This window comes from Caretta caretta, chromosome 9 (assembly GCF_965140235.1).
Source record: "Caretta caretta isolate rCarCar2 chromosome 9, rCarCar1.hap1, whole genome shotgun sequence".
NCBI classification, from domain to species: Eukaryota; Metazoa; Chordata; order Testudines; family Cheloniidae; genus Caretta; species Caretta caretta.
In genome coordinates this window covers 57,977,305-57,997,216 of record NC_134214.1, presented here as the reverse complement: position 1 = coordinate 57,997,216, position 19,912 = coordinate 57,977,305, and the positions used below count along the sequence as shown (strand labels likewise).

The window sequence follows — 19,912 nt, the reverse complement described above, 5'->3', positions numbered from 1 at the left end:
CCAGGGTATGTACCAGGTTGCAAGCCCAGGCCCATGCCGTGTTTGGTACTGTGTGCAGCTCCTGCCTTGGTACTGGTCGGTTCCAGCGTCTCTCATCACGGTGGTGCCACAGTCTCCAACCGGACCAAGAAAGAGCACCGCAAACTGGTGCCCTGGCCCAGGGGAAACCCATGCATTCTAGAATGGCCATTGCATGGGTTTCATCCCCCATAGGTCTATAGGCCAGGCATTCATCGCCGCTGTAGCTCCGGAACTCACCAATAGTCATGAGGAGTGGTGGCTGTAGCGCCGACGGTTCTGTTGGTACTCGGAATAGGTGCCTGAATCTGACCCCAGGGAGGAAGAGGCATACGAAGTGTGGTCCCCACAGCATTGCCGACCCTCCCGGTGCTGGTGAACAGTGCCGCGGTGAAGCTGGAGGGGAGGCAATCAGAGGTGGTTTCCTTCTAGAGAAGGGTCTCTCTATGGTGGAAACCTCAATGTTTCTTGGTGCCACCAGGGGATCCCAGTACCGGCAGAGTCAAAAAGTCCCTGGCTGCCGCATACACCTCTATCATTAAAGGGACCGCAAATTGGTCGGCACAGTGCTGACTGGAGTGCAGCTCCTTTTGTAGAGTCTGTGGCACCGGCATGTTTGTTGGGGCTGGTTGCCGTTGCGGGAAAGTGGACCATCCTGGGTCTCATCGCATCCCTATCTCCCTTGCTGCTGCTCTCTGGTGCCAGTGGACAGCTCTTGTTGTGATGCCTGAAGTGCCTCTTCTTTGGGGAGTGGCGCCATGGGCCTCTAGCAGTTGGCAGTGCACACTGCACAGATGCTGATGTGCTCAGCGCTGAGTCCGATCTCGGTTCCGAGACAGGTCTCAGCGTGGCCTCCATAGGGAGAACTTTAAGTCTCGTTGCCCGGTCCTTCTATGTTTGGGGTTGAACTCCTGACAAATCTGGCAGAGGTCTTTTCTATGGCCTTTTCCCAAGCACTTTAGTTGTCTCAAGTGTGGGTCACTGTTGGGCATAGGCTTCGAGCGGCGGCGAACCAGCTGAGCAGCGGGGGACAGCAGAGCAGCACACAGCAGGAGTTTGCCAGGGAGTTCGCCTGGAGTGAGCCCAGTGAGGCTTACATCTTGCCAACTTCTCTGAGGAAGCTCATAGTAAGAAGGTGGTATGGAAGGGAGGGGTTCAGCTATTGTGACCTGCACTGGATGTGCCATGTTTGTCTTTCTTCCACAGGACAGAAGTGACTTTGTGTGTACAAAGTGCAAGCTGGTCTCCATACTGGAAGAGAAGATTGAAGGTCTGGAGCAACAGATAACGACCCTGCGTTGCATACGAGAAACGGAGGATTTTCTGGACAAAAGTCAGGATATGCTTCTACGGGCACAAAGCTCTAAAGATTTAGAGCAGGTTGCACAGCAGAGCCAAGAGGCCAGTGAAGAAGCTTGGCAACATGTGACCTCCAGAAGAAGAAGGGGGAATGTCCGAGTTCCAGCAACGCGGACACAGGTAACTAACCGCTTTCATGTTCTCTCCACAGGTACCGTTGCGGAGAGTGGACCAGATGATACGTCTGGGGGGAGAAAGCAGAAGGAGACTCCGCTGGTTGGAAGGCATGAGATGCGCTGTCCTGAGATGGGGGGTTCCACGACACCACTCCCAAGAGAAGGAGGCGGGTGGTGGTGGTCGGGGACTCTCTCCTCCGGGGGACTGAGTCATCTATCTGCCGCCCTGACCGGGAAAACCAAGAAGTCTGCTGCTTGCCGGGGGCTAAGATTCGCGATGTGACGGAGAGACTGCCGAGACTCATCAAGCCCTCTGATCGCTACCCCTTCCTGCTTCTCCACGTGGGCACCAATGATACTGCCAAGAATGACCTTGAGCGGATCACTGCGGACTATGTGGCTCTAGGAAGAAGGATAAAGGAGTTTGAGGCGCAGGTGGTGTTCTCGTCCATCCTCCCCGTGGAAGGAAAAGGCCTGGGTAGGAACCGCCGAATAGTGGAAGTCAACGAATGGCTACGTAGGTGGTGTTGGAGAGAAGGCTTTGGATTCTTTGACCATGGGATGGTGTTCCATGAAGGAGGAGCGCTGGGCAGAGATGGGCTCCACCTTACGAAGAGAGGGAAGAGCATCTTTGCGAGCAGGCTAGCTAACCTAGTGAGGAGGGCTTTAAAATAGGTTCACCGGGGGAAGGAGACCAAAGCCCTGAGGTAAATGGGAAAGCGGGATACCGGGAGGAAGCACAGGCAGGAATGTCTGTGAGGGGAGGGCTCCTGCCTCATACTGAGAATGAGGGACGATCAGCAGATTATCTCAAGTGCTTATATACGAATGCACAAAGCCTTGGAAACAAGCAGGGAGAACTGGAGGTCCTGGTGATGTCAAGGAATTATGACGTGATTGGAATAACAGAGACTTGGTGGGATAACTCACATGACTGGAGTACTGTCATGGATGGTTATAAACTGTTCAGGAAGGACAGGCAGGGCAGAAAAGGTGGGGGAGTAGCACTGTATGTAAGGGAGCAGTATGAATGCTCAGAGCTCCGGTACGATACTGCAGAAAAACCTGAGTGTCTCTGGATTAAGTTTAGAAATGTGAGCAACAGGAGTGATGTAGTGGTGGGAGTCTGCTATAGACCACCGGACCAGGGGGATGAGGCTTTCTTCCGGCAGCTCGCAGAAGCTACTAGATCGCATGCCCTGGTTCTCATGAGTGACTTTAATTTTCCTGATATCTGCTGGGAGAGCAGTACAGCGGTGCATAGACAATCCAGCAAGTTTTTGGAAAGCATAGGGGACAATTTCCTGGTGCAAGTGCTAGAGGAGCCAACTGGGGGGGAGCTTTTCTTGACCTGCTGCTCACAAACTGGGAAGAATTAGTAGGGGAAGCAAAAGTGGATGGGAATCTGGGAGGCAGTGACCATGAGTTGGTTGAGTTCAGGATCCTGACACAGGGAAGAAAGGTAAGCAGCAGGATACAGACCCTGGACTTCAGGAAAGCAGACTTCGACTCCCTCAGGGAACGGATGGGTAGGATCCCCTGGGCGACTAACATGAAGGGGAAAGGAGTCCAGGAGAACTGGCTGTATTTCAAGGAATCCCTGTTGAGGTTACACGGACAAACCATCCCGATGTGTCGAAAAAATAGTAAATATGGCAGGCGACCAGCTTGGCTTAACGGTGAAATCCTAGCGGATCTTAAGCATAAAAAAGAAGCTTACAAGAAGTGGAAGGTTGGACATATGACCAGGGAAGAGTATAAAAATATTGCTTGGGTATGTAGGAATGAAATTAGGAGGGCCAAATCGCACCTGGAGCTGCAGCTAGCGACAGATGTTAAGAGTAACAAGAAGGGTTTCTTCAGGTATGTTGGCAACAAGAAGAAAGCCAAGGAAAGTGTGGGCCCCTTAATGAATGAGGGAGGCAACCTAGTGACGGAGGATGTGGAAAAAGCTAATGTACTCAATGATTTTTTTGCCTCTGTCTTCACGAACAAGGTCAGCTCCCAGACTGCTATGCTGGGCATCACAACATGGGGAATAGATGGCCAGCCCTCTGTGGAGAAAGAGGTGGTTAGGGACTATTTAGAAAAGCTGGACATGCACAAGTCCATGGGGCCAGATGAGTTGCATCCGAGAGTGCTGAAGGAACTGGCGGCTGTGATTGCAGAGGAATTGGCCATTATCTTTGAAAACTCGTGGCGAACGGGGGAAGTCCCGGATGACTGGAAAAAGGCTAATGTAGTGCCAATCTTTAAAAAAGGGAAGAAGGAGGATCCTGGGGACTACAGGCCAGTCAGCCTCACTTCAGTCCCCGGAAAAATCATGGAGCAGGTCCTCAAAGAATCAATCCTGAAGCACTTACATGAGAGGAAAGTGATCAGGAACAGTCAGCATGGATTCACCAAGGGAAGGTCATGCCTGACTAATCTAATCGCCTTCTATGATGAGATTACTGGTTCTGTGGATGAAGGGAAAGCAGTGGATGTATTGTATCTTGACTTTAGCAAAGCTTTTGACACGGTCTCCCACAGTATTCTTGTCAGCAAGTTAAAGAAATATGGGCTGGATGAATGCACCATAAGGTGGGTAGAAAGTTGGCTAGATTGTCGGGCTCAATGGGTAGTGATCAATGGCTCCATGTCTAGTTGGCAGCCGGTGTCAAGTGGAGTGCCCCAGGGGTCGGTCCTGGGGCCGGTTTTGTTCAATATCTTCATAAATGATCTGGAGGATGGTGTGGATTGCACTCTCAGCAAATTTGCGGATGATACTAAACTGGGAGGAGTGGTAGATACACTGGAGGGCAGGGATAGGATACAGAAGGACCTAGACAAATTGGAGGATTGGGCCAAAAGAAATCTGATGAGGTTCAACAAGGACAAGTGCAGAGTCCTGCACTTAGGACGGAAGAATCCAATGCACAGCTACAGACTAGGGACCGAATGGCTAGGCAGCAGTTCTGCGGAAAAGGACCTAGGGGTGACAGTGGACGAGAAGCTGGATATGAGCCAGCAGTGTGCCCTTGTTGCCAAGAAGGCCAATGGCATTTTGGGATGTATAAGTAGGGGCATAGCAAGCAGATCGAGGGACGTGATCGTCCCCCTCTATTCGACATTGGTGAGGCCTCATCTGGAGTACTGTGTCCAGTTTTGGGCCCCACACTACAAGACGGATGTGGATAAATTGGAGAGAGTCCAGCGAAGGGCAACAAAAATGATTAGGGGTCTGGAACACATGAGTTATGAGGAGAGGCTGAGGGAACTGGGATTGTTTAGTCTGCAGAAGAGAAGAATGAGGGGGGATTTGATAGCTGCTTTCAACTACCTGAGAGGTAGTTCCAGAGAGGATGGTTCTAGACTATTCTCAGTGGTGGAAGAGGACAGGACAAGGAGTAATGGTCTCAAGTTGCAGTGGGGGAGGTTCAGGTTGGATATTAGGAAAAACTTTTTCACTAGGAGGGTGGTGAAACACTGGAATGCATTGCCTAGGGAGGTGGTGGAATCTCCTTCCTTAGACTTTTTTAAGGTCAGGCTTGACAAAGCCCTGGCTGGGATGATTTAATTGGGTATGGGTCCTGCTTTTGAGCAGGGGGTTAGACTAGATGACCTCCTGAGGTCCCTTCCAACCCTGATATTCTAGGATTCTATGATTCCCACAGGAGGAGCATGCCTTGAACCCCATGAAATGAGGCAGGCACTGGTGCCGGGACCTCCTCTCCAGACACGGAGAGGTGCCCTGCTAACCTTAACTTACTAAGAATCTACTAAAACTACCTATTTAAAAAACACTACAACTAACTATAGATAACTATATACTAATAGCCAATTAAGGACAACCGCCAAAAACTCTTTGCCAAGGCAAAGAAAGGGATGTTCTGAACAGTCGTCACGGGTGGTAAGAAGGAACTGAGGAGTGATGAATCGGCGGGGCCCCCTTATACCGGCGCTATGAGTGTGCGGCACCAGGGGGGCACTAAAGCTGAGCTGACAGATACCACTAGGGGAAAAATTTCTGACAGCTGTGCTTGGGACATGCACACACCTAAATAGGAATGGACATGTGCAAGCACTAAAATAAGAAGAGGAATTAAGGTGTGTAATTTTTCTGAGAGAGAGGGCTATATAAAATATGGGAATACACTGAAAATGAGAATGAGAGCAAATATAATGAGCAAATATCTATACCCTTGTGAGGGAAAATTCACAGGACATAAAACTCAGGTTAAGGCCCTGACTTTGGTCAAGCTTGCCTGCAGGCCGTAAACTGAGATCCTGCTTGCTTATGTTTGTCAAGGGGTAGGAGAAGGCACAGTGGAAAGTCCCCAAAACAGAACAATGGTTTTCTGTGCATAAGGGGCATGAAGGGGCAGGATGGAAAAGTCCCAGACAGAACAAATTTGCAATAGACAAGCTTATGAAATATATAACCACAACAGTTGTGTTAGAAAGGTCACTGACTGCAAAAGAACAGACAGTGAACAACAGGAAGGGCCTAGTGGGGGAAACGCTTGTTTTTGCTTTTGACCAGTGATAATTTTGCAATGTATTCCAAATAAGGTAATTAATATGGAAACATGTGTAATTTGCTTGTGGTTTTAAGCTTTAAAAAGCTGTGTGTGCTTTGCTTCGGGGGGCAGCTACTTAGAGCTGTTACCCCCCCTGCGCTTGTAATCAATAAAGGAGCTTCAGGCTTGTTCTGATCCAAATACAATGAGTGGTTAATTTTTCCACGACACCCTGAAGGGGGTTTTGTATCATGCCATGGACTAGGGAATGTTGAAAAAAAAAGCTAACCCCTACTATTCCATCTCTTGCTCATTAATGAAGAGGTGATGGTTCATTTGGATTCTGAACACATTTGGTTTACTGTAAATATTTTCTCCCTCCCAACTATATAGAATGAAATCTTTCAAGGGGAATTTTTTCTTCCCTGCCACAATTGTCACTATCTGAAATCAGATGTGTAAGTGACATGATCTCATTCGTTGACTCAACTAAAAGCTGTTGGTCTGCAATAATTCTGAAATCAGACGCCTTTCTGGTCCATATTAGCAATATGCACTTTTGCCTAGAAACTCAGAAGTTACTTTTCACATCCAAAACATCTTCAAAATCTCCTCTTGTTTGTGCAGGTACATGTGTTAATCCATCCTTCAACATTTCCCTCTCCCCCCCTCCCACCCCAAACTAAACCCTTCCAATATCTGAGAAAGAATGCTGCCAGCTAATAAGACAGATTTTTCATACCCACATTTTCTGTATCTCTTAACTCCCTTCATCCCTTATAAGAGAGGGACATACAAGGAGTATTTACAGAAGCCTCAGAACACTGGTGCTTGTCCATTACTTAAAAGCGTATTGATGCCATGTGTGGTATATCAGGATATCTAATATAATTCATCCAGCACTGCTCTATGAAGTTACATAGAGGTATTTACAGACACTAGAATGAAACCAAGCTAACTTCCAATTCATTTATCAAGTTCCCTGTAGCGGGGTGGTGACCCCGCTCCAGCCCTGGAAGGGTTAAAAGCAGCCCTAGAGAGGGCTGTAGCTGCGTAAAAGGGATTAAGAACAGCTGGGGAAGCTGACTGAGTAGCTGACCATAGGTGTGGCCAGCTTAATTAGGGCCCAGCTGCCCTGATAAGAGGGCTGTGGGCCAGAAGCTTAGGAGTCTCTCTCTAGCTATGGAAAAAGAAGGACCTGGCTGCCTAGGAGCTGAAGGTGCCTGAGTGGAAAAGGGCAAGGGCAGCTCCCACCTGGTAAACCCCCAGGCTGCAGACCTTGGTAAAGGCCCAGAAAGGTACTGGGGCTGCAGAGGGGCAGCCTGGGAACAGGTGGAGGCAGCTGGTCGTAACCCCTTGCCAATCATGAGTGGCCATTACACTGAAGTCTTCCCCAGTGAGTGGGGGTTAGATGACGACTGGCAGTAGCCACTGAGGCAAGGTGGGTTTAGAGGGTTGGGGGTTCCCCTGGGAGGAGATACCCAGAGAGTGTGGGGGCACTGCTGGGGCAGAACCCTGAGATAAAGAGGCTCTGGAGTCTGGAAGGGACATGGGACCAGCGGCAGGCAAGACACCGGCCTGCAGAGGGCGCTCTGGGCCAGAAAGAGCTAATTCTGGAGATGACCAGCAGGAGGTGCCACACTCGTGAGTCATCGCCTCACTACATTTCCATATAGACGAGGTGAATGAAATTTAGAGCAAAGAAATGTAGGCCTAGTCTACACTAAAAAACATTTGCCAGGATAGTTATACTGGCAAATTCTCTTAGCGTAGTTGCAGTTTTTGCTGGTATAGATTACATTAGTTCATCCAATTAATTATGCTATACCAGCAAGAGCAGCTTTTTGCCAGCACAACTGCATCTACACTAGGGCTTTTGTTGGTATAGAACTGTTGTAAAATAACCCACCCCATACTCATGTTACTATACTGGCAAAAGTTTCTAGTGTAGACCTGGCCTGTATGCCAAATAGTTCAAGAGTAAATCAAGTATAAATGGGATGGGTCTTGCTGCCTCTGGTTCCTTACTTCCTATTTACCAGGTGGGGGGGGTGCTCAGAGAAAACTCGATTACTGTGAAGTATGCTTATTTCACCAACAAACAAAGTGGGAGAAGATATGATTTCAAAGAGAAAAGTAGTAGAGATTTTGTTTTCAGCTGAAGCCCAGGTACAGAGAGCTGGGCCTCAGAATCATAGAAGCTGAAAAAGAGTAAAGCACAAACGAGATATATGGTTAAGATATACTATACAATAGCTGGAAGAATTGATAACAAAACCAAACAGGATTTAAAAAAGAGCATTGTTATCTGACATCAGCTTTTAAATTAGCAAACACCACACTTTGTTAAATTGCTTCCCAACTCTTATGAACACAATGGGCTTCATTTCAAAGACTTATACCCATATATCTGAAGTGGAACAGGTTTCAGTTGCACCAAAACCTGCTAGACTTCTAGACCCACTTTCCAATGGGGGCTGCTTAACAGCAAGATTTGTAGAGGATATCTAAAACTTGAGACAACTCAAAGGTAAGACAGGACTAGTACAATTCAATGTCCAAAAGGTAGCTGAGTTTGAGAGATTTGCACATGAATCTTATCATGAATGCTATTAAAATAACCCCTTCGAATCATATGCTTCCCCACTGCCCAGAAGCCTACTGAAGTTTGTGCATCAACTTTTAAAAAAAAAAAAAAATCTGTTTGTTTATGAGGGAGAAAATATTGTCAAGATGCAAGAGAAGCAGGAGGGACTTTGACTGCCACATCCAGAGCTCGCAGACCCGGTTTTATGCACTTAGCAGGGAAAAGTGGCCTGGATTCAATCATGGCTATGCAGTTGGACATTTAACATCTGAAAACAGCTTAGACAGACAGATTAATTGCATTTAACTGCTCAGAAGCTGAACAGCTCAAATTGTTATCTGAAAGTATATTACTCACATTTTTAATACATTTATGTGGCTCTTGCTAGACAGCGAAAACTCCAGATGTGTCTTTGGAGATGCCTGGAACTGCTCCTATGATTGTCCCAAGATATCCAAATTGGAACTTTAAAAAAAAAAAAAAGAAGGAAGGGTACTGAGTTTAGGTAGGCAGCTCAGTTAACACATGCAAAAGATTTGAGAGTTCTCAAACACAAAAGATACAGTTGCCCTTATATTTGAAACCACCCTACTTGTAACATTAGTGAAGCAGGAAGAACAGAAAATGAGATTCACCAGCAACTGAATTTTCAGATGAAGAAGTCTACCTGGTCCTAGATTACTGTTAAGGTGGTAAGCAGGGAGTAATGAAATTGACACTTGGGAGGAGCTATTCTCATCTCCAAGAATGCTCAACTACTGTTATATACTAGGAAGTTAAGCCTATTCATAGGAGAAGAATAGAGTTGTAACAGGAATGAGGCAGCAGAAGCAACTTATACATCCTTGATGAGCCAGTAGTCAGGTAATTGTGCAACTAAACAGGCCTTTATTAGCAAGGGGAAGGAAACCAACTAATAAGAAAAGAACCCAAAAGAGGCATTAGCAAGTTCTGGATAAACTGAAAGGAAATCTCCCTACTAATAAAAGATAAAAACAAGAATAAGATATTTACAAATTCTGATCACCTTAGATTTTTGTAGGCCCATTTACACAATTTATTTTAACGTTCACTAAGGATTTGTCTACACAGGAAAATTGACCAGCAGAGCTATTATGGAGTAATTATCTCACTATAGCAGGGGAGGGCAAACTACAGCCCACAGACCGGATCAGGCTCATCAGGGCTTTCAATCCTGCCCGCAGGATTGCTGGGTCCAGAGGCCACGCCGCCAAACACAGCCCCCCCCCCTCCGGCCGCCCCCCCCAGCTTCCCCCAAACACAGCCCCCCTTCCGGCCGCCCCCCCCAGCTTCCCCCAAACACAGCCCCCCCCCTCCGGCCGCCCCCCAAACACAGCTTCCCCCAAACACAGCCCCCTCATCCGGCCGCCCCCCAAACACAGCCCCCCCCTTCGGCCGCCCCCCCAGCTTCCCCCAAACAGAGCCCCCCCTCCGGCCGCCCCCCAAACCACAGCCCCCCCCTTCCGGCCATCCCCAGCTTCCCTCAAACACAGCCCCCCTCCGGCCGCCCTGCACTCAAGTCACCTGCCAGGCAGTCCGAAGCACAGCTGGGTCCCCCCTGACAACGGCTCCGCTCCGCCCCGCCTCCCGCGGGGTCCCGCCCAAGAGTGAGGCCTGCGAACCATCGAGAGCAGCTGCCAGAGCGGTGCAGGAGGGTGAAAGAAGGCCTCCTAACCATAGAACATGCGGGTTCTGGACAGAGCGGCGTGGCACCTTCCTAACCATAGAGAGCGCGGGCTCCGGACAGAGCGGCTGTGAGACGGCAGGGGAGGTCTCCTGGCTACAGAAGCGGACCCCGCGGGAGGCGGGGCGGAGCTCCTCTCCGCCCAGGGCGGGTTACATATGGGCTCTGTGGAGTCGGCCTTGTGTGGTAGGGCCACATTCCAACGTTGTGGTTCCTGTGTCGTTACATGTGAAGTTGGCATGCAGGGTTGCCAGGTGTCCGGTTTTCTACCAGAATGCCTGGTCAAAAAGGGACCCTGGCGGCTCAGGTCAGCATCACTGACCGTGCTGTTTAAAGTCCGATCAACCGTGCAGAGGGACTAAGGCAGGCTCCCTGCCTGCCGTGGCTCTGCACGGCTCCCGGAATCAGTGGCATGGCCCTCCTCTAACTCCTACGTGTAAGGGCAGCCAGGTGGCTCTGTGTGCTACCCTCATCTTAAACGCCAGCTCCGCAGCTTGCATTGGCCGGGAACTGTGGCCAGTGGGAGCTGTGGGGGCAACGTATGCAGACGGGGCAGCATGCAGAGCTGCCTGGCTACACCTTCATGGAGGAGCTGGAGGGAGGACATGCCACTGCTTCCAAGAGCCGCCTGAGGTAAGCACTAGTTGGAGCCTCCACCCTGACCCCCTCCTGTGCCCCAACCCCTTGCCCCAGCCCTGATCCCCCTTCCACCCTCTGAACCCCTTGGTCCCAGCCCAGAGCACCCTCCTACACCCCAAATCCATCATCCCCAGCCCCACGCCAGAGCCTGCACCCCCAGCTGGAGCTCTCACACCACCCATACCCTAACCCCCTGCACCAGCCTGGAGCCCCCTCCTGTACTCTTAATGCCCCAGCCCGAAGCCACCGCCTACACCCCAATGCCCTCATCCCCAGCTGGAACCCTCACTCCCCTCCCAGATCCCAACCCACTGCATCAGCCCAGAGCCCCCTTCTACACCCTGAACTCCTCCTTTCTGGCCCCACCCTGGAGCTTGCACCCCCAGCCAGAGCTCTCACCCCCTCCTTGTACCCCTGAGCCAGCCCAGTGAAAATGAGTGAGTGGGGGGTAGGGAGACCGAGCGACAGAGCAATTCATCCCTCCTTCCTCTTGCCCCACCCCTGCCCTGCCCTCACTCCACCCTCCAGGGTGAGGCCAGAAATGAGGAGTTCAGGGTGCGGGAGGGGGCTCCGGGCCAAGGAACTGGGTTGGGATGCCAGAGGGGGTGAGGGCTCCAGCTGGGGCTGCGGGCTCTGGGGTGGGGCTGGGGATCAGGGGTTTGGGGTGCAGGAGGGGGCTCTGGGATGGGGGGTGGAGCCGAGGGGTTCGGAGTATGGGAGGGGACTCTGGGCTGAGGCAAGGGGTTGGGGTGTGGGAGGGGGTATGGGCTCTGGGCTGGGGGTACATGTTCCGGTGTGAGGCCAGAAATAAGCATTTCAGGGTGTGGAAGGGGATTCCGGGCTGGGGCAGGGGGTTGGGGCGGGGGGGGGGGGGTGATGGCTCTGGCTGGGCATGTGGGCTCTGGGGTGGGGCTGGGGATGAGGGGGTTGGGGTGCAGGAGGGTGCTCCAACTGAGACCGAGGGGTTCAGTGGGTAGGAGGGGGATCAGTGCTGGGGAAGGGGGCTGGGGTTCAGGGGAGGTGAGGGCTCGGCTGGGGGTGTGGGCTCTGAACTGGGACTGAGGGGTTCATAGGGTGGGAGGGGGATCAGGGCTAGGGCAATCAATTTGCAGACACCTAGAAGATAATAGGTGATAAGTAACAGTCAGTATGGATTTGCTAAGAACAAACCATGTCAAACCAACCTAATAGCTTTCTTTGACAGGGTAACAAGCTTTGTGGATGGGGGGAAGTGGTAGATGTGGTATATCTTGACTTTAGTAAGGCTTCTGATACTGTCTCGCATGACCTTCTCATACACAAACAAGGGAAATGCAACCTAGATGGGACTACTATAAGGTGGGTGCATAACTGATTGGAAAACCGTTCCCAGAGAGTAATCATCAGTGGTTCACAGTCAAGCTGGAAGCAAAGGAGTACTTGTGGCACCTTAGAGACTAACAAATTTATTTGAGCATAAGCTTTCGTGAGCTACAGCTCAAGCTGGAAGGGCATATCAAGTGAGGTCCCCCAGGGATCAGTCCTGTGTCTGGTTCTGTTCAATATCTTCAGCAATGATTTAGATAATGGCATAGAGAGTACACTTATAAAGTTTATGGATGATAACAAGCTGGGAGAGGTTGCAAGTGCTTTGGAGGATAGGATTAAAATTCAAAATGATCTGGACAAATGGGAAAAATGTTCGGAAGTAAATAGGATGAAATTCAATAAGGACAAATGCAAAGTATGCCACTAAGGAAGGAACAATCAGTTGCACACATACAGAATGGGAAATGTCTGCCTGGGAAGGAGTACTGCAGAAAGGGATCTGGGGGTCATAGTGGATCACAAACTAAATATGAGTCAACAGTATTACACTGTTGCAAAAAACATGAACATCATTTCAGAATGTATCAGCAGGAGTGTTGTAAGCAAGACACAAGAAGTAATTCTTCTTCTCTACTCTGTGCTGATAAGGCCTCAGCTGCAGTATTGTGTCTAGCTCTGGGCACCACATTTCAGGAAAGATGTGGACAAATTGGAGAAAGTCCAGAGAAGAGCAACAAAAATGATTAAAGGCCTAGAAAACATGACCTCTGAAGGAAGATTGGAAAAATTGGGTTTCTTTAGTCTGGAGAAGAGAAGACATAGGCGGCAGGTTTAAGAGGCTTGGTGAGGCTTAGCCTCCCCACACAGGGCAAGAAATGCCAGATGCAGGTGTGCCAGTCTGTTGCTTTTGGAGTTCCACCGCTGGAAGTTCTGGAGAACCAAGGAGGCCAGTGGCATCTGGACCAGGGTTCTTCCTGTGTTCTGCCCTCACTCTGCCCTGAGGCCCTGCCCACTCTGTGCCTCTTCTTCCCAAGGCCTGCCCTCGCTCTGCCTCTTCTCGCCCTAACTCTGCCTCTTCCCGCCCTCATTCCACTTCTTCCCCCCAAGGCTCCTGCCTGCCGCTCGCTCCTCTCTGTCCCCTTTCCCCCCCATCACAGACCCTTAAGGTAGGAGAGGGCAGAGGAGAGTGAGCGACGGGGGCCTCGGAGGAGGCAGTGGAGAGGTGCAAGTGACAGGTGGGGGGCTTCGGGGGAGGGGTGGAGAGGAATGAGCGGCTGGGGGAGCTCGTGGAAGGGGGCAGAGAGGAGCAGTGGAGGGAGCCTCAGGGGTGGAGAGGAGTGAGTGGCAGGCAGGGCGGCCTGGAGGGAGCGGGTGGAGAGGAGTGAGCAGTGGGTGGGCAGGGCCTTGGGGGAAGAGGCGGAGCAGGGGTGGGAAGAGGCAGAGTGGGGAAGGGGCACAGACCCTCCACCTGTCCTGGGCCAGTCGGGAAGCCCAGAGGGTGGGGACATGGCCAGGGGGCTGCTTTCATGCTCCCCCAGCTTCTTTGTCATGGTGTTTGTCTTGCATGACAGCACAGGCTCCCTGTGTCACATGTGACAGTGCCACATCCCCACATCATAGTATTTGCATTATGTCACATGGCAGAATGTACAGTAAGGGTCCAATATGCATCAAACTCTCCTAAACCTCTTGCAGGCTGAATTTAAGACAGTCCTACACCCTTCCTCTCTTGCCAATCATCTCTGCATGTTTACATAACCATGGAGACATCTAGATCATTTAGACATTTCGGTCTTGCAGGTGGATTTCATAGTAAATTGCTACACTTCTCAGTCTGCAAACTGAAGAGCATATGACTGTGAAAAGAACAATTATTTATTTAAAGTCTTGGGGAAGTATTGGGGTAAGGGAGAAAAGCAGATGTAGTACCAACCTTACCTTCAGTAAGAGAAAGAAGGATGATTTGTGACTAGATGATCTAACAGGTTTTTTCCATCTCTAGATTCTTTGGTCAAATTCAGACCTGATATGACGGGGCACAACTTAGCTGAATTTAATAATCTGTGAATCATATATCAAAGGGAGAGGTGGCATGGAGAAGACCATTATAGTATCAAAGGACCTCAGCATTTCTTTGGCCTGCACTCTCTATTCTGGGTTCTCATTGTTTCAGATCATAAACAGGTAAGAGATTGCATGATGTATCAAGGAGAGGTTCCTTCATGGCACTTACTTGCCTTATGACTGGTTGAGGATACAGCTCTCACATTTTTAAAATGGTCCAAGCTCAGCAATTCCTCCCATTTCTCAACATATTGCAGCATGAATAAGAATGCTTGTACTGGCCCAGCCCCTGGTATGCCTGTTCTGTGACTATAGCGACAGCTTTAGTCTCCAGAGCTGGGAATCTGGCACCAAATTCACTTAGAAAAGGGAATCATATTTCTTGGAGGAATCTACAGGGTGATTTGCTCTCTCAGATGGTTGAATTTGTGGGCTAAGATCAAAGTTCAAGAAATGTAAGACAAAGAATCTTTGGAACTGGAAGAAAAGATGGATATTGTAGCACACTGGTTAAGGAAGACTAGAAATAAAAGGAATATTTTGGATCCAGAAAGTTAAAATAAATCAAGATGAGTTTTTCCTAATGTATGAACTCGATGCAAACTATTTGTGGGACTTTTCTGTCTGCCCACTAGAGGGCCTCATTGTCAAAGGATTTTTGGACTTGAATCCTTTTTGTCTATTCAAAAGAAGTTCATACCAGTGAATGTATATGTGGACTGCATACTACAGCCAGAGAATGAGATGTCTCTTCCTGTTGATCCTTCATTCTATGTTCCTGAGACCAGATATATTTTGTTGAAATCAAAGTGTTCACTTGTATAATGAGAGATGGTCTAAATAATACTTAGTTCTGCCATGAGTGCAAGGGACTGGACTAGATGATCTCTCAAGGTCCCTTCTAGTCCTGTGATTCTATGATTTTATAATGGATTCCCACACAGCTCTGCTAATTCATGTCTATTCCAGTCCTGGCTCCCATTCCCAGCTCTGCAAATTCACCTCACTGCTGACCTCCTTCATATTCCAGTCTTCTTCTCCCTGAGGTATGATATTCCAGTCCTGGAGACGTTTACAGTTTTACCAGTACTAATCTATAATGCTTCCTATTTTCAGTATCAGGTGTGTTTTGAGCAAGGACAGAAAATTGTGCCAAACTGCATTAGTTCTCTGATGTGGAAAAATGTCCACGAGGAACCAGGCTTGAAACCTCCAACCTCCTTTCACATATGACCACTTGTCTTGATGGATAATTTTATAGATGGTTAGGTGGACATTGTGATTCTCTTCTGTTCACCCCTTTCAGTGAGATGGTTCCTAAATGCTCCTCCATCTGCCCCATCCTGACAGGTCTCCTTGGTATATAGCTGCAATGTGATAGATAAAGCTGGAAAGGGGAAGGTTAGCATCACTGATCATGATATAAACACATTTTAACATATCACACTAACTAAAGGTGAATAAGGGGTTTTCCCTTTTCACCTTCACCTCTACCTAAGTCCTGATCAGTGGCACTGTTCTGCATGGTGGACAATCTAGTGAACCCCAGTTGTCTTTGCCCAGAAATAGTCCTGAGTGCTCTTCTTGATAAGGAGTTTTATATCTACATTATAGATATGATTGCTTAGATTCCAATTGGGTTGGTCCTTTCCATGGTGGTGGAAATGTGGAGGCAAAAGTGACATCTTCTCTGCCAAGGTTCCTGGCCAGTTGCGGTCACTGGGGTTCTGGAGAGCTTCACACTGCCAGTTGTGATCTGAAGCAATATCCTTCTTGGTTGGCAAGAGCCAGTGGAGACACATTGTGTCCATTACTGGTGCATATTGGCTTTACCTCCCTTTGGGAGGGCAACTCTTAATGATCGACTGTTAAGCTCATGCTCAAAAAAACCAACAATCTCCCCCATAACACCCTATTTCTAGTCTTCCTTTTATAGGACAGAACATAGAGAAGGATTGGATGAGGTGTCCCTGGTAGCATCTGAAGGTCTCAGAGTTTCTTAACCCTTCCAGTATGATATCTATGAGTATGACAAAGAAGTGATGCTGGTCTCATTGGCCAGTGATGACCTCCTTCTGGCGATGGGCAAAGGTCAAATGTTAATGTTGATTCCATTAAAAAAAAAGGAAAGGAATACCGGTGGCACCTTAGAGACTAACAAATTTATTAGAGCTTAAGCTTTCGTGAGCTACAGCTCACTTCATCGGATGCATACAGTGGAAAATATAGTAGGGAGATTTTATATACACGGAGAACATGAAACAATGGATGTTACCATACAGACTGTAACAAGAGTGATCAGGAAAGGTGAGCTATTACCAGCAGGAGAGAGGGGTGGGGTGTGTGTGGGGGGAACCTTTTGTAGTGATAATCAAGGTGGGCCATTTCCAGTATTTATCAAGAACAGTAGGAGGGGAAATAAGAGGAAATAGTTTTACTTTGTGTAATGACACATCCACTGTATGCGTCCGATGAAGTGAGTTGTAGCTCATGGAAGCTTATGCTCTGATAAATTTGTTTGTCTCTAAGGTGCCACAAGTACTCCTTTTCTTTTTACGGATACAGACTAACACGGCTGCTACTCTGAAACCTGTTGATTTCATTAGACTGTGATACCATCCACCACAGACCATAACAGGAATAGAAAGAGTCACCCTTGAGTAGGTCTGTCAAGGTTCCTTCCCCACTCTGAACTCTAGGGTACAGATGTGGGGACCTGCATGAAAACCTCCTAAGCTTACTTTTACCAGCTTAGGTTAAAACTTCCCCAAGGTACAAACTATTTTACCCTTGGACTTCCACTGCCACCACCAAACGTTTATCTGGGTTTATTTATTAGGAAAGCGTTGTTTGGAAACGTCTTTCCCCCCAAAATCTTCCCAACCCTTGCACCCCACTTCCTGGGGAAGGTTTGGTAAAAATCCTCACCGGTTTGCATAGGTGACCACAGACCCAAACCCTTGGATCTTAAGAACAATGAAAAAGCATTCAGTTTCTGAAAAGAAAGATTTTAAGAGAAGTAAAAAGTAAAAAAGAATCACCTCTGTAAAATCAGGATGGTAAATACCTTACAGGTATTAGATTCAAGTTGATTCTAATTCAATTGAATTAGATTCAAAACATAGAGAATCCCTCTAGGCAAAACCTTAAGTTACAAAAAGACACACAGACGGAATATCCATTCTATTCAGCGTAGCTTAATTTCTCAGCCATTTAAAGAAATCATAATCTAACGCATATCTAGCTAGATTACTTACTAAGTTCTAAGACTCCATTCCTCTTCTGTCCCCAGCAAAAGCATCACACAGACAGACCCTTTGTTTTTCCCTCCCCCCAGCTTTTGAAAGTATCTTGTCTCCTCATTGGTCATTTTGGTCAGGCGCCAGCGAGGTTATCCTAGCTTCTTAACCCTTTACAGGTGAGAGGATTTTTCCTCTGGCGAGGAGGGATTTTAAAGGTGTTTACCCTTCCCTTTATATTTATGACAAGGTCCATTCATTTTTCTTGGAAAGGATGCAGGCAGACGTATTGCTCTTCTTTTCCTGTGGGTGTCCCTCCTGCTCAATGTGTATATGAGGTTGCAAAAGGCGATAGGTGGTTTGGTCTCTAAATTTGTTAGCCTCTAAGGTGCCACAAGTACTCCTTTTCTTTTTAGGTGGGTTGGAGTGCAGTATAATCAATATTCTGCTAGTACTCAGCTGTGCATCTTTATTTCATGGGTCTGCACAGTTTAGTTACTTATCTTTCCCTGTGTCTAGCCTAGAGGCAGGTTTGGATGAGAACTGGCTGGAGAAAGCTTACCCCAGCTTTGACAGAAATGATAATGAAAGGCTGGGAAAGGCAACCAAAGCAAGGAGACAGTGAAGCAATCTCAGCCCTTTCAACTGAGGGGATATGCCTGCCTGTTGTTACTAAGACCTGGTCCACACACAAAGTTGCACCAGTTCAACCAAGGTGTGGTTTTAAATAGATGTAGTTAAACTGGAACAACTTGTGTATGTAGACAGGGCCTAAGATTTACAGCCTAGAGATCCTGTTAAATCTCCATCTGCTTCTGGAAGTCGAGATAGTAGCAGTGACACTGGATGTTCTTTCTATCTTCATGTGTCAGGAGAAGACAAACATAATCTGCTGTATCTGGGTTCTGGCCAGTAGTTAAACTCTCCTCTTGCATGCACGACACCAGAGGTGTCTAGATTGAGCTGGCTTCTAGTTTATTTCCAGCTGGAATTCAAGCTATTGTCTTTGATCTATAAAGATCTTGATGGTTTAGGTCCAGAGTACCCGAGACACCTGTCTCTCTCTTTAGACCCTGGATTGACAGTCGAGTCAGCTGAGGCAACTAGGCTGGTAAGCCCTACATTTGTACATCTGGGACTCATGGCAGGGTTGCATAATTGGTTCCTAACAACTTTGTTTTTTAAATCATCAGCTTTTGTTGCATTGATATTAAATAAATCAGGTGACTTGAAAAATAGAATTGTTAGCCTGATTTTAGTGTAACTCATAAGGTACATTTTCAGTGCCTTGCATGTAGATACAGAAGGTATAGGCATGAGACATAGCTAGGGAGGTGGTGGAATCTCCATCCTTAGAGGTTTTTAAGATCCGGCTTGACAAAGCCTTGGCTGGGATGATTTAGTTGGTGTTGGTCCTGCTTTGAGCAGGGGACTGGACTCTATGATTCTATGATAGCGCTGAAAGCTGCTGAGAATCTGACTCTTTACAGTACAAAACTGAACAGTTACAAAAGCTCTTATGAATGTGATCTCCCTTATTCTCAGGCAGAGCATTACTATTAACTTTATCCCCCTATGAGTAACTTACTGCTAACTGTGCAATTACTTTACCATGCAATAAGAAAATTAAAAACGCATAGGGACTGATTTTCAAAAATGCGTGCAGTTACACAAACAAAAAAGTAAATGCAACTGTGCATCTAAACAGAAACACACAGTTACTATGATTATACCTGCAAATTGGGCATTTTTTTGCACAGATGGCCATTTATGCATATAACTAACCTTCTGCATTCACCAATACCTGTTTTGTACATGCAATAGCAGTAACTTGCATGTATTAATGTCTGAAATTCAGGCCTGTGAATTCTGCAAAAAGCCTCTGATTTCCCTGACATCTGCCATTTGTTCTGAGTCTTCGAACTATTTCTACTGCTAATCCAACAGGATGTAGTAAAGTAATGGAGTGATTAGCAATGAGTTACTTTTAGGAGAAAAAACACAGTGATGTGTCATTGGGCTTTGTATTTTTAGCGTATGTTCTTTGGGGAGGGGGATGTGACTGGAACTTCGAGAGGAGCTGGCTGAGATCTAATGCTTCCCAAATGCTTGATTACAGCAGAGCAGCTCCCACAGGAGATAAACAAGTTAGTCACTCAGAGTGAGCTCAGAGCTGAGGTATTTCAGCATCCATGAGAATTTGTTGCAGCCCCTTGATTCCAGAGAGAGAGTGTGTGTCCATGCTAATGGCTATGAAGGAGATATCTACCAACCAGCCTGTGGACAATGACAAATCCCATGTTCCTAGGATTAATCTCCCCCCCCCCAACTGCTGTCCATTGTCTAGCCTAACTACCTGCTCCTTTTCCCACTTG

General features: G+C 47.8%; 1 protein-coding gene across 5 annotated transcripts in view; it reads right to left on the bottom strand.

Moving 5' to 3' along the window:
- Positions 1-10,338, bottom strand: part of TMLHE (trimethyllysine hydroxylase, epsilon) — a 47,741-nt gene extending 37,403 nt beyond the window's left edge. Inside the window, exons 1-2 of one of the 5 annotated variants that reach the window (XM_048863243.2) lie at positions 10,128-10,338; positions 8,940-9,047 (exon numbers count right to left, since the gene is read on the bottom strand). The gene's annotated coding sequence lies outside the window, so the exon portion shown is untranslated. Of the gene's footprint in view, positions 1-8,939; positions 9,048-9,174; positions 9,536-9,609; positions 9,783-10,127 lie in introns of those variants that run through there. The other 4 variants (XM_048863245.2, XM_048863239.2, XM_048863240.2 and 1 more) reach the window with 4 other exon arrangements.
- Between the last annotated feature and the right edge of the window lie 9,574 nt (positions 10,339-19,912).